This window comes from Cervus elaphus, chromosome 13 (assembly GCF_910594005.1).
Source record: "Cervus elaphus chromosome 13, mCerEla1.1, whole genome shotgun sequence".
Taxonomy (NCBI): domain Eukaryota; kingdom Metazoa; phylum Chordata; class Mammalia; order Artiodactyla; family Cervidae; genus Cervus; species Cervus elaphus.
In genome coordinates this window covers 9004581-9019087 of record NC_057827.1, presented here as the reverse complement: position 1 = coordinate 9019087, position 14507 = coordinate 9004581, and the positions used below count along the sequence as shown (strand labels likewise).

The 14507-nt window shown below is 37.5% G+C and overlaps 1 protein-coding gene and 1 non-coding gene across 4 annotated transcripts in view; both read right to left on the bottom strand.

Annotated features, from left to right (window-relative positions):
- GABRG3 (gamma-aminobutyric acid type A receptor subunit gamma3) overlaps window positions 1-14507 on the bottom strand; it is an 824838-nt gene that overhangs the window by 362833 nt on the left and 447498 nt on the right. The window lies entirely within an intron of this gene.
- LOC122707066 lies at window positions 11391-11497 on the bottom strand. The gene has a single exon (XR_006344596.1). It is a non-coding gene; the product is annotated as a U6 spliceosomal RNA (small nuclear RNA).

Sequence of the window (14507 nt, the reverse complement as noted above, 5' to 3'; positions counted from 1 at the left end):
AATATTGATTCTTCCAATCCATGAACATGGTATATCTATCTATCTGTTTGTATCTTTGATTTCTTCCATCAGTGTCTTAAAGTTTTCAGAATACAGGTATTTTGCCTCATTAGGTAAGTTCATTGCGAGATATTTTATTCTTTTTGTTTTGATGGAAAGTGTAATTGTTTCCTGAATTTTTATTTCTGATCTTTCATTGTTAGTGTATAGGACTGCAACAAATTTTTGTGTATTAATTTTGTAACCTGCAACTTTACCAAGTAAACTTATGAACTCTGGTAGTTTTCTGGTGGCATCTTTAGGATTTTCTATATATTGTATCATATTATCTGCAAACAGTGATAGTTTAACCATTTCTTTCCCAAATTTGGATTACCTTTATTTTTCTTTCTTCTCTGATTGCCATAGCTAGGATTTCCAAAACAATGTTGAACAAAATGGTGAGAGTAGACATCCTTGTCTTGTTCCTGACCATAGAGAAAATGTTTTCAGCTTTCATCATTGAGGGTGATGTTAACTGAAGTTTTGTCATATATGACCTTTATTATGCTGAGATATGTTCTCTCTATGCCTACTTTCTGAAGAGTTTTTTTTTTTTTTATCATAAATGGGTGCTGAATTTTGTCAGAATATTTTTCTGCATCTATTGAGATGATAATATGGTTTTCATTCTTCAATTTGTTGATGTTGTGTAGCACATTGATTTGCAGATATAGAAAAATCCTTGCATCCTTAGGATTAATCTCACTTGATTGTGGTGTACAATCTTTTTACTGTACTGTTAGATTTGGACTGTTAGTATTTTGTTAAGGATTTTTGTATCTATGTTCATCAGTGATATTTGTCTGTAATTTTCTTTCTTTTTTTTGTTGTATCTTTTTCTGGTTTTGGTATCATGATGACAGTGGTCTCTTAGAATGAAATTGAAAGTTTTCCTGTCTCTGCAATTTTTTTGAGTTTCAGAAGTATAGGTGTTGATTCTTCTCTGAATGTTTGATAGAATTCAACTGTGAAGCTATCAAGTCCTAGACTTTTGCTTGTTGGGAGTTTTTTAAACAGTGTCAACTTCAGTGCTTGTGATTGGTCTGTTCATATTTTCTATTTCTTTCTGGTTCAGTCTTGAGAGAAGGTGTCTTTCTAAGAAATTGTCCATTTCTCCCAGGTTGTCCATTTCATTGTCATACAGTTGCTCATAGTAGTCTCTTATGTTTCTCTGTATTATGTAATGTCAGTTGTAACTTCCCCTTTTTCATTTCTAATTTTATTAATTTGAATTTGAATAACCTCCTTTCTTTCTGAGTCTGGCTAAAGGTTTATCAATTTTGCATATCTTTTCAAAGAACCAGCTTTTAGTTTCATTGATCTTTTCAATTGATTTCTTTGTTTCTCTTTCATTTACTTATGGCCTGATCTTTATAATTTTATTCTTTTTACTACCTTTAGGCTTTGTTTGTTCTTTTTATCTAGTTGTTTTAGGTGTAAGATTACACTGTTTATTTGAGAATTTTACTAATTTCTTAAGTTATGATTGTATCAGTATAAACTTCCCTCTTTACTGCTTTTGCTGAGCCCCCTAGGTTTTGGACCATTGTGTTTTTGTTTCCACTTGTATCTAGGTGTTTTTTAATTTCCTGTGGCTTCCTGGTGGCTCAGACTGTAAAGTGTCTGCCTGCAATGTGGGAGACCTGGGTTTGATTGCTGGGTGGGGAAGATCCCCTGGAGAAGGAAATGGCAACCCACTCCAGTATTCTTGCCTGGAAAATCCCATGGACAGAGGAGCCTGGTAGGTTACCGTCCATGGGGTCGCAAATAGTCAGACATGACTGAGCGACTTCACTTTCACTCACTTTGATTTCTTCAGTGACTCACTGGTTGTTTAGTAGTGTATTGTCTAGTTGCCAGGTATTTTTTCTTTTTTAATAATTTCTTCTTACAGTTTATTTCTAATCTCAAAGTATTGTGATTGGAAACAATGCTTGAAATGATTTCACATTTCTTAAATTTACCATGTTTTGCCTTGTGGCCGAGCATGTGGTCAATCCTGAAGAATGTTCCATCTGCACTTGAGAAGAACGTGTAGTCTGCTGTTTTTTTGGACAGGATGCTCTATAAATATCAGTTAAGTCCATCTGATCTAATATGACATGTAAAATCTGTGTTTCTTTATTAACTTTCTGTCTGGGCAATCTGTCCATTGATGAAAGTGGGATATTTAAGTCCCCCACTATCATCATGATATAGTCTATTACTCTCTTTATGGTAGCTAGTATTTGCCTTACATATTGAGGTACTCCTATATTGGGTATACATATATTCATAACTGTTATATTTTATTCTTGGATTCATCCCTTTATCATCATGTAGTGTCCTTCTTCTTTCTTATAACAGTCTTTGTTTTAAAGTCCATTTTGTCTGATATGAGTATTGCTGTACCAGCACTGTTCTGATTTCCATTTGCATGGAATACCTTCTCCCATCCTTTTACTTTCCGTCTGTATGTGCACCTAGGTCTGACATGGGTCTTTTGTAGACAGGACATATATGGGTCTTATTTTTGTTTTATCCACCCACTCAGTCTATTTCTTTTGGTTGGTGCATTTAATCATTTACATTTGAGTTAATTGTTGATATATGTGATGCTATTACCATGTTCTTGAGTGTTTGGGTTTGTTTTGTAGGTCTTTTTCTTCTCTTGCTTTTTCTGCCTAGAGAAGTTCCTTTCACATATGCTGTAAAGCTGGTTTGGTGGTGTTAAATTCTCTTAACTTTTGTGTGTCTATAAAGCTTTTGATTTCTCTCTCAAATCTGATTGAGAGCCTAGCTGAATAGAGTATTTTTGGTTGCAGGTTGTTCCCTTTCATCACTTCAAATATATCATGCCACTCCCTTCTGGCTTGCAGAGTTTCTCCTGAGAAACCAGTTTGATAATCTGATGGGAGTTCCCTTGTATGTTATTCATTGTTTTTCTCTTGTTACTTTTAATATTTTATCTTTGTCCTTAATTTTTATCAATTTGATTACTATGTGTCTTAGTGTATTCCCTCTTGGGTTTATCCTGCCTGGGCCTCTCTATGCTTCCTGGGCTTTGTTAGCTATTTCCTTTCCTGTGTTGGGGAAGTTTTCAGTTATTACCACTTCGAATAATTCCCCAGGTCCTGTCTTCTCCTTCTTCTTCTTCTCCTTATAATGCAAATGATGCTGTGTTTAATATTGTCCCAAAGGTCTCTAGGCTTTCTGCATTTCTTTTCATTTTTTTCTATATACCTTTCTGGGGCCATGATTTCTACTCTCTCTCTTTCAGGTCACTTATCCATTCTTTTGACTCAATTATTTTGTAATTGATTCCTTCTAGAGTATTGTTCATTTCTGTTTCTTTTTCCCTTAGTTCATCTAAGTCTTTGTTAAACATTTCTTACATCTTCTCCATCCTTTTCCCAAGATCCTGGATTATCTTCACTATCAATATTCTGAATGCTTTTTTCAGAAATTTTGCTGATCTCCACTTCATTTAATTGTTCTTGGAGGGTTTTATCATATTCCTTCATCTGGGACATAAACCTCTGCATTTTCATTTTGTTTAATTTTCTTCGATTGTGGTTTTCATTCTGGAGTCTGCAGGATTGTAGTTCTCTTGCTTCTTCTGTCTACTCTCTGGTGGATGGGGTTATCTAAAAGGCTTATGCAAGCTTCCTGATGAGATGGACTGGCCATTTCAACAACTGGATCTTTCTCTGGTGGGCAGGACCATGGTCAGTAGCTTTAATCTACTTGTCTGCTGCTGATGGGGCTGTCCTGCCCCTCCTTGTTAGTTGTTTGGCCTGAGGAAACCTCACGTTAGAGTCTACAGGCTCTATGATATGGCTAATGGTGACCTCAAGGAGCACTCAAACCAATGGGACTTTGCAGAACTGCTGTTGCCAGTGCCACTATCCTTAAGGTGTGCTACTGCCATCCCACGCCTCTGCAAGAGATCCTCCAACACTAGTAGGTAAGTCTGGTTCAGTCTCCTGTGGGGTCACGGCTCCTTTTCCCTGGATCCTGGTGTGCACAAATTTTGTGTGTGCCCTCCATGAGTGGAGTCTTCATGAGTGGAGTCTCTGTTTTTCCCAGTCTTGTGAAAATCGTGCAATCTCATCCCACTGGTCTTCAACTTCAGATTCCCTGTGAATTCCTAGTCCCTTTGTCAGATCTCCAGGCTGGGAAGCCTCACATAGGGCTCGAACCTTCACAAAAGTAAGAGAACTTCTTTGGTATTATTGCTCTCCAGTTTAGTGGGTCACCCACTAGGAGTGTATTGTATTTGATAATATCATGATTGTGTCCCTCCTACCATCTTGTTCCAGCCTTTCCTTTGTCTTTTGACAGGGGATATATTTTTTTGGTGGGTGCGGTTCCTATTCAACAGCTATTTGTGATTTTGGTGCTCTTGCAAGGGGAAGTGAGTGCATATTCTACTCTGTTATCCTGGGCCAATCCAATGCTGTCTGCTCTCACCATTTCTATTAAACTTTTCAATGGTGATATTTGCCAGAGCAGTAACATAAAATAAAAAAATTTAAATCGAAGGAGCAAAAGTGTAGTCATTTGTAGATCATGTAACAAACTACAGAGGGTGTAAAAAAGCATACTGTCAAGATTGCAGGATCTAAGATCAATGTGTTTTTTTTATATACTGTGCTATGCTCAGTCGCTCAGTCATGTCTGACTCCTTATGACCCCATGGACTATAGTGTGTTAGGATCATTTGTCTGTGGGGATTCTCCAAGCAAGAATACTGGAGTGGGTTGCCATACCCTCCTCCAGGGTATTTTCCGAATCCAGGGATTGAAGTCAGGTCTCCTGTATTGCAGGTGGATTCTTTACAATTTTAGCGACCAGGGTAGCCCTTTTATATACCAGGAACAATAATTGGAAATTCAAATTTAAAGCAATGCTTTCTATAATACTATAAAATATTGAAATAAGTTAGCATAAATTTGACACATGATGTGAAATACATGTAAACTAAAATCTACACAACTTTGTTTGGAGAAATTAAGGAAGACTTGAATACATGAAAAAAATATACTGTGTTTATACTGTAGAAGACACAACATTGAGAAGTTAATCTATCAACTCGTCTTTTTGATGCAGATTTGTTTATGCATTTCTTATTTATTTATTTATTTTTAATTGAAGGATAATTGCTTTATAGAATTTTGTTCTTTTCTGTCAAACCGCAACATGAATCAGCCATAGATACATATGTCCCCTCCCTCGTGAACTTCCCTCCCATCTCCCTACACATCCCACCCCTCTAGGTTGATACAGAGCCCCTGTCTGACCTTCCTGAGACATACAGCAAATTTCCATTGGCTATGTATTTTATATATGATAATGTAAGTTTTCATGGTACTCTCCATACATCTCACCCTTTCTGCACCTCTCCATGTGTCCATAAGTCTGTTCTCTATGTCTGTTTCTCCATTGCTGCCCTGCAAATAAATTCTTTGGTATCACCTTTCCAGATTACATATATATGCATTAGTATATGATATTTATCTGTCTCTTTCTGACTTACTTCACTCCATATAATACCATCTAGGTTCATCCACCTCATTAAAACTGACTCAAATGTGTTCCTTTTTGTGGCTGAGTAATATTCCATTAGGTTCCAAATAGGAAAAGGAGTACTTCAAGGCTGTATATTGTCATCCTGCTTATTTAACTTATATGCAGAGTACATCATGAGAAACGCTGGGCTGGAGGAAGCACATGCTAGAATCAAGATTGCCGGGAGAAATATCAATAACCTCAGATATGCAGATGACACCAATCTTATGGCAGAAAGTGAAGGACTAAAGAGCCTCTTGATGAAAGTAAAAGAGGAGAGTGAAAAAGTTGGCTTAAGGCTCAACATTCAGAAAACTAAGATCATGGCATCTGGTCCCATCACTTCATGGGAAATAGATGGGGAAACAGTGGAAACAGTGGCTGACTATTTTTCTGGGCTCCAAAATCACTGCAGATGGTGATTGCAGCCATGAAATTAAAAGACGCTGACTCCTTGGAAGGAAAGTTATGACCAACCTAGACAGTACATTAAAAAGCAGAGACATTACTTTTCCAACAAAGGTCCATCTAGTCAAGGCTATGGTTTTTCCAGTAGTCATGTATGAATGTGAGAGTTGGACTATAAAGAAAGCTGAGTGCCGAAGAATTGATGCTGTTGAACTCTGGTGTTGGAGAAGACTCTTGAGAGTCCAACCAGTCCATCCTAAAGGAGATCAGTCCTGGGTGTTCATTGGAGGGACTGATGTTGAAGCTGAAACTCCAATACTTTGGCCACTTGATGTGAAGGGCTGACTCATTTGAAAAGACCCTGATGCTGGGAAAGGTAGGAGGAGAAAGGGACGACAGAGGATGAGATGGCTGGATGGCATCACTGACTCAATGAACATGGGTTTGGGTGAACTCCAGGAGTTGGTGATGGAGAGGGAGGCCTGGCATGCTGTGGTTCATGGGATCGCAAAGAGTTGGACACGACTGAGCAACTGAACTGAACTGAATATTCCATTGTATATATATCTGTCAATGGACATCTAGGTTGCTTCCACATTCTAACTATTGTAAATAGTGCTGCAATGAACATTGGGGGTACCAATGTCTTTTTCAATTTTGGTTTCCTCAGGGTATATGCCTAGGAGTTGGATTGCTGGGTCATACGGTGGTTTTATTCCTGGTTTTTTAAGGATTCCCCATACCATTTTCCATAATGCCTGTATCAATTTATATTTCCACCAACAGTGCAAGAATGTTCCCTTCTCTCCACACCCTCTCCAGCATTTATTGTTTGTAGACTTTTTGATGATGGCCATTCTGACTGGTGTGAGGTGATATCTCACTGTAGTTTTGATCTGCATTTCTCTAATAATGAGCAATATGAGCATCTTTTCATGTGCTAGCCATCTGTATGTCTTCTTTGGAGAAATGGCTGTTTAGGTCTTCTTCCAACTTTTTTACTGGGGTGTTTGTTTTCTCTGGTATTGAGTTGTATATTGGAACTGACTGTATATTTTGGAAATTAATCCTTTGTCCTTTGTTTCATTTGCTCTTATTTTCTCCCATTCCAAGGGTTGTCTTTCCACCTTGTTTATATATAGTTCCCTTTGCTGTGCAAAAGCTTTTACATTTCATCAGGTCCCACTTGTTTAATTTTGTTTTTATTTCTATTACTCCAGGAGGTGGTTCACAGAGGATCTTGCTTTTATTTATATAAACAAGTGTTCTGTCTGTGTTTTCCTCTAAGAGATTTATAGTTTATGGTCTTACATTTAGGTCTTTAATCCATTTTGAGTTTATCACTGTGTATGGTGTTAGGAAGTGTCCTAATTTCATTCTTTTACATGGAGATGTCCAGTTTTCCCAGCACCACTTGTTGAAGAGGCTGTCTTTACTCCATTGTATATTCTTGCCTCCTTTGTAAAAAATAAGGTACCCATAGGTTCATGGGTTTATCTCTGGGCTTTCTATCTTGTACCATTGGTCTATAGCTCTGTTTTGGGGCCAGTACCATACTGTCTTGATGACTGTAGCTTTTTATTATAATCTGAAGTCATGGAGGTTGATTCCTCCAGCACCATTCTTCTTTCTCAAGACTGCTTTGGCTATTCAGGGTCTTTTGTGTTTCCACATAAATTGTGAAATTTTTTGTTCTAGTTCTGTAACAAATGACATTGGTAATTTGATAGGGATTGCATTGAATCTGTAGATTGTATTTGGTAGCATAGTCATTTTCACAATATTGATTCTTCCTACCCAGGAACATGAAATATCTCTCCATCTGTTTATGTTGTCTTTGATTTCTTATATCAGTGTCTTATAATTTTCTGTATACAGTTCTTTTGTCTCCTTAATGAAGTAGCTCAGTCGTGTCCGACTCTTTGAGACCCCATGGACTGTAGCCTACCAGGTTCCTCATCCATGGGATTTTCCAGGCAAGAATACTGGAGTGGGTTGCCACTTCCTTCTTCAGGAGATCTTCCTGACCCAGGGATTGAACTCGGGTCTCCCGCATGGTAGGCAGACACTTTATCGTCTGAGCCATTAGGTAGGTTTCCTAGATATTTTATACTTTTTGTTGCAGTGGTGTATGGTATTGATACCTTAATTTCCCTTTATGATTTTCATTGTTAGTATAAAGGAATGCAAGTGATTTCTGTGTATTGATTTTGTATCCTGAAACTTGGCTAAAATCACTCATTAGCTCTTGTCTTGTTCCTGATCTTAGAGGGAATGTTTTCAGTTTTTCACCACTGCAAATAATGTTTGCTACTGCAAATAATGTTTGCTGTGTGCTTATCATATATGGTCTTTATTATGTTGAGATAGGTTCCCTCTATGCCAATTTTTTTAAAGGATTATTATGATAAATGGGTGCTAAATTTTGTTGAAGGATTTTTATGCATCTACTGAGATTATCATATGTTTTTAATCTTTCAATTTGCTAATATGGTGATTTGCATTGATTGGTTTGTTTATATTGAACAGTTGGAAAAGATCCTGATGTTGGGAAAGATTGAAGGCGGGAGGAGAAGAGGACGGTAAAGGATGAGATGGTTGGATGGCATCACTGACTCAATGGACATGAGTTTGAGTAAGCTCTGGGAGTTGGTGATGGACAGGGAAGCCTGGCATGCTGTAGTCCATGGGGTCACAAAGAGTTTGGACATGACAGAGCGATTGAACTGAACTGAACTGAAGAATCCTTGCATCCCTGGAATAACCCCAGCTTGATCATGATGTATGAGCTTTTTAATGTGTTGTTGAATTCTGTTAGCTAAAAGTTTGTTGAGTGTTTTTGCACCTATGTTCATCAGTGATATCAGCCTGTAATTTTCTATTTTTGTGTTGTCTTTGCCTGGTTTTGGTATCAGAGTGATGGTGGCCTTGTAGAATGAGTTTGGAAGTGTTTCTTCCTCTGCAATTTTTGAAATTGTTTTAGAAGGATAGGCATTAGACCCTCTCTAAATGTTTGAAAGAATTCACCTGTGAAGCCATCTGGTCCTGGGCTTTTGTTTTTGTGTTTTTTTTTTTTTTTTTGAGAGATTTTTGATCAAAGTTTAGATTTCAGTGCTTATAACTGGGTTGCTCATAATTTATATTTCATCCAGGTTCAGTCTTGGAAGATTGCACCTTAATAAGAATATGTCCTTTCCTTCCAGGCTATACATTTTATTGCCTTTTTTTTTTTTCATAGAAGTCTCTTATAATACTTTGTTTCTCTGCCTTGCCTCTTGCAACCTCTTCTTTTTCATTTTTAATTTTGTTGATTTGATTCTTCTCTCTTTTTTCTTGATATGTCTGTATAAAGGTATCTCAGTTTTATTATCTTCTCAAAGAACCAGCTTTTAGTTTTATTAATCTTTACTATTGTTTCTTTGATGCTTAAGTTGAAACTCCAATACTTTGGCCACCTGATGCGAAGAGTTGACTCATTGGAAAAGACCCTGATGCTGGGAGGGATTGGGGGCAGGAGGAGAAGGGGACGACAGAGCATGAGATGGCTGGATGGCATCACCGACTCGATGGGCATGAGTTTGAGTAAACTCCGGGAGTTGGTGATGGACAGGGAGGCTTGGCGTGCTGCAGCTCACGGGGTTGCAAAGAGTTGGATACGACTGAGCGACTGAACTGAACTGAACTATTGTTTCTTTAATTTCTTTTTCACTTATTTCTGCTCTGATCTTCATGATTTCTTTCCTTATGCTGACTTTGGAGGTTTTTTGTTCTTTTTTTTTCCAGTTGTTTTAGGTGTAAAGTTATGTTGTCTATTCAATGTTTTTCTTGTTTGCTCAGGTAGGGTTTTATTGCTTTAAACTTCCCTCTTAGAACTGCTTTTGCTGCATCCCATAGGTTTCGAGTTGTGTTTTCATTGTCATTTGTTTCTAGGAATTTTTTTATTTCCCTTTTGATTTCTTTAGTAACCTGTTCATTATTTAGAAATGTATTGTTTAATCTCTATGTGTTTGTGAGTTTTTACAGTGTTTTTCTTGTAATTGATATCTAGTCTCATAGAATTGTGGTCGGAAGTTGCTTGATATGATTTCAATTTTCTTAAATTTACTGAGGTTTGATTTGTGACCCAAGATGTGGCCTATCCTGGAGAATGTTCCACGTGCACTTGATAAGAAGGTATATTCTTCTGCATTTGGATGGAATGTCTTGAAGATATCAATGAGATCCATCTCATCTAATGTATCATTTAAAACGTGTTTCCCTATTAATTTTCTGTTTTGATTATCTGTCCATAGCTGTAAGTGGGGTGTTAAATTTACTACTGTTATTGTTCACTGTCAATTTCTCCTTTTATGTCTGTTAGTGTTTGTCTTATGTATTGAGGTGCTCTTGTGTTGGGTGCACAGATATTTACAATGTTATGTCTTCCTCTTGGATTGATCCCTCGGTGATCATGCAGTGTCCTCCCTTATCTCCTGTAATCTTTATTTTAAGGTCTATTTTGTCTGATATGAGGATTGCTACTCCAGCTTTCTTTTGCTTCCCATTTGCATTGAATATAGTTTTCCATCCTCTCACTTTCAATATTTAGGTCTGAAGTGGATTTCTTGTAGACAGCATATATATGGGTATTGTTTTAGTATCCATTCAGCCAGTCTATGTCTTTTGGTTGGAGCATTTAATTAATTTATATGTGAAGTAATTATTGGTACATATGTTCCTATTGCCATTTTCTTAATTGTTTGGGGCTTGTTTTTGTAGATCTTTATTTTCTCTTGTATTTCCTGACTATATAAGTCCCTTTAACATTTGTTGTAAAGCTGGTTTGCTGGTAACGAATTCTCTTAACGTTTGCTTGTCTAAAAAGCTTTTTATTTCTCCATCAATTTTGAATGAGATCCTTGCCAGGCAGAGTAATCTTGGTTGTAGATTTTTCCTTTCTGTACTTTAAATATATCCTGCCATTCCCTTCTGGCTTGCAGAGTTTGTTCTGCAAGATTAGCTCTTAGACATATGGGGCTTGCCTTGTATGTTACTTCTTGCTTTTCCCTTGCTGCTTTTAATATTCTTTGTGTTTAATCTTTGTTTGTCTGATTAGTATGTGTCTTGTATCCTTGAGTTTATCCTGTATGGGACTCTTTGTGCCTTTTGGACTTGAATGACTATTTCCCTTGCTATGTTGGAGAACTTTTCAGCTATAATTTCTTCAAAAATTTTCTCATACCCTTTCTTTTTCTCTTCTTCTTCTGGGACCCCTATAATTCAAATGTTGGTGAGTTTAATATTGTCCCAGGAGTCTCTTAGACTATTCTCAGTTTTTTTCAAACTTTTTACTTTATTCTGCTATTCAGCAGTTATTTCCACCATTTTATCTTCCAGCTCACTGATCCTTTACAAATATGGAATGCTTCACAAATTTGCATGTCATCCCTGCCCAGGGGCCATGCTAATCTTCTCTGTATCATTCCAATTTTAGTATATGTGCTGCTGAAGCAAGCACCATTTATGCATTCTTAATAAAACTACAGGCTTCCCTGGTGGCTCAGTGGTAAAGAATCTGCCTGCCAAGTCAGGAGACAGAGATTTGATGCCTGAGTTGGGAATGTCCCCTGGAGATGGAAATGGCAACCCACTGCAGTATTCTTGCCTGGGAAATCCTATGGACAGAGGAGCCTGGCAGGCTACAGTTAATGGGGTTGCAAAAGAGTCAGACATGACTTAGTGACTAGACAATAACAACAATATAAATATAGTCAGATTTTATTTTAGTAATTGACAAACTATTTCTAAAATATGGGACTGCAAAGAACCCATAGTAGCCAGTAAAATTGTGAAAGAGAAGACCAAAGGTTCAGAGCTACAGATTCAATTTCAGGGTTTAGTTTAGAGATGCAGTAAATCCAGACAGTGTGATAAAGACAAATAAGTGGATCAATGGTTAGGATCGAGTCCAGATATGGATTGTGGCACAGAGGGATAACTGATTTTTGACAAATGTAAGAAGACAACACAGAATGATCCTTGCAACAAATAGTGTGTAAAGATTAGGTGTCCATATGAAAAAAATAATATTTTTTGATCCATATTTTACACTGCATACAATTATTACCTCAAAATGGGTTGTTGATCTAAATGTAAAACTTAAACCTTACAAACTTTTATAAGAAAACATAGGAGAAAGTCTTAGATTTGCTGATTAATTTCATGTAAAACTACAAAAGCATGATCCATGGGAAAAAAACTGATAAACTGGATTTCATCAAAATTAAACATATCTGTTCTTCAAAAGACACAGTTAAGAAAACGAATGACAAGTGCAGACTAGGAAAAGCACCTGCAGTGCACGTATGTGATAAAGGGCATGTACCTAAAACAAAAGTGCTCACTTTCGCTCTCTGAAATCTTTTCTCCTAATATTGGCCAGAATCGCTCTTTAAAATGCATGTCCATTCACATCACACCCCTGCGTAGGGCCTCCAGCACTTCCCCAGACTCCTAAAGACCTTGGTCATCCCCAGCACATTTCTCCTGCTGTTTCTCAGGCACGAGAGCTTCAAGCTTGCTGGCCTTCCTCAGTTCCTCCACAGGCAAATGTGTCCATGCTTCTCTACTCCACTGGGTTCTCCCTCTGATGTTACCTCCAAATAGGACCCTTCCTCATTTCTGTGCCCCTCCCTGGCCAAACAGTGCCTTGCTCACCTCTCAGGTGTCAGCTCAAACATTATGCCTCTCAAGATTCCCTTCTTGACCCTCCAGGAGATGGGGACATGGATTCTCCCAGAATTCTGTGCCTCTCTTTCCCAGTATGTGTTACCACTGTGGCTTATGAAAAGTAGTGGTCAGCTTAATGTTTTTCTACTCAACATGAGGACAATGCCCACTGTCTCAGTAAGAGGCACGGCCCAACAGATAAAAGTATTTACAAACATTTGTTTGAACAATCATAACTGAACACAGTTGACTTGGCAGAATGAATTCTAGGCACAGGATTTTTGGTTGATAAGTTTAAACCAAAAATGATCCCCACAGATAGATGGAAAGAAAATGAATGTTTTAAATATTTTGGTTTCCATCTGTGCATCAAATATTCCCATCTGCTCCTAAAAACAGCTATTAATAGGATTCATTTGCTCATTTGAAAAAGTGACAGGTTCAAATCTCTTAATTTGGGGAACTATCCAAATATCAGTCACAGCATCATTTCTATTACAGAATGAATGGTTACAGCAATCAGGACTTGGTGACTTAAGCAAAACAGCATCACACATTTTTGGTGAATTTTCTTGGGACTCAATACAGTTTACAGGTGACTGGCCAATGGGGTTGAGATTGACGTATCACTAAACTCTTAAAAAAGAAATTGTGGCTATGATACTGTATTTCACTGTTGAATTTAAGTTATTTCTAATCTCTCCACTATAAATCCTAGTAGTAAGTAGATACTCTTTTAGGGAACTTTATGTTCTCTATAATCTGGATGCAATCCTGGCATTCTATGCTATCTGTGAGGGCCCTTGGGTTTGATGCAAGTGGGCTCTGATGATTTCCATTTCTAAAGAGGAATTCACTTAACAGTTATCTTTGTCTGTGATGGAAATGAGAGCCCAGGTGATTCAAAACTAATGGTTCTCACTAATGCCCAACTGATACAATAATCAGTTGAGGAAACGTGTGTTTCATTTGTGTAGAAAATAGCACTAGGCATAGTGCAGGGAGAAAAACTTTAATGTTCAGTGGACTCTGTTTTCTCAAAATTATTTGCTAATTAAAAGAAAAGCTTAAATGACTTCTTGATAAGTCATTTAACTGTCTTCTGGTTCTACATAGGCATCCCTAGAAAGTTCTCAAATTGCTGAAGGCAGTCCTTAAATCAGGTAAGGATATTTGTCTCACCACGAATAATTAAGAATGAAAAACATGTTAGTAAAACTTACAAACATAAACAAACAAACAAACAAAAAACACCTTACAAACATCCTCAAAATCCCAGTGGTTATTCAGTGTGGAAGACAGGGCAGAGGGAGGAAGGGATTAAGATGTCACCTCCTTGGTAAGGTAAAACTGGATCCCCAAAAGAAATCATTCATCTAATAGGAGGTATGGAGATCCAGAAAAGAACCACTAAGACTCATTACAGATGAACATATCTCTTTGCATCCCTACTTTGAAAATAGTATTCTTACAAGAAAGCACTATGGAGATGACTCTGGCTAAAGGTACCCAGCATGACTGGAAAGTAAAGTTCACTAACTACCTCCAGCTTGGATCACAAAAGGAAAAACAGATGATAACTAACAGAAGGAAAAACAAAAGGGTTCCTCTAAACTCTGAGATGTTCTGTTCTCTCACAAGGCATACAGTGCATTTTCTCTCCCTCAAAAGACACTCAGGTCTCTTGCTCCTGCCCAAGTAAAATGCACAAATATGGACCACTGTCTTCTATTCTAATATAATATGTTCAGAAAGAAAATAATTTGAGAGAGAATGGGTAGTCTTGAAAATGAGCTCTG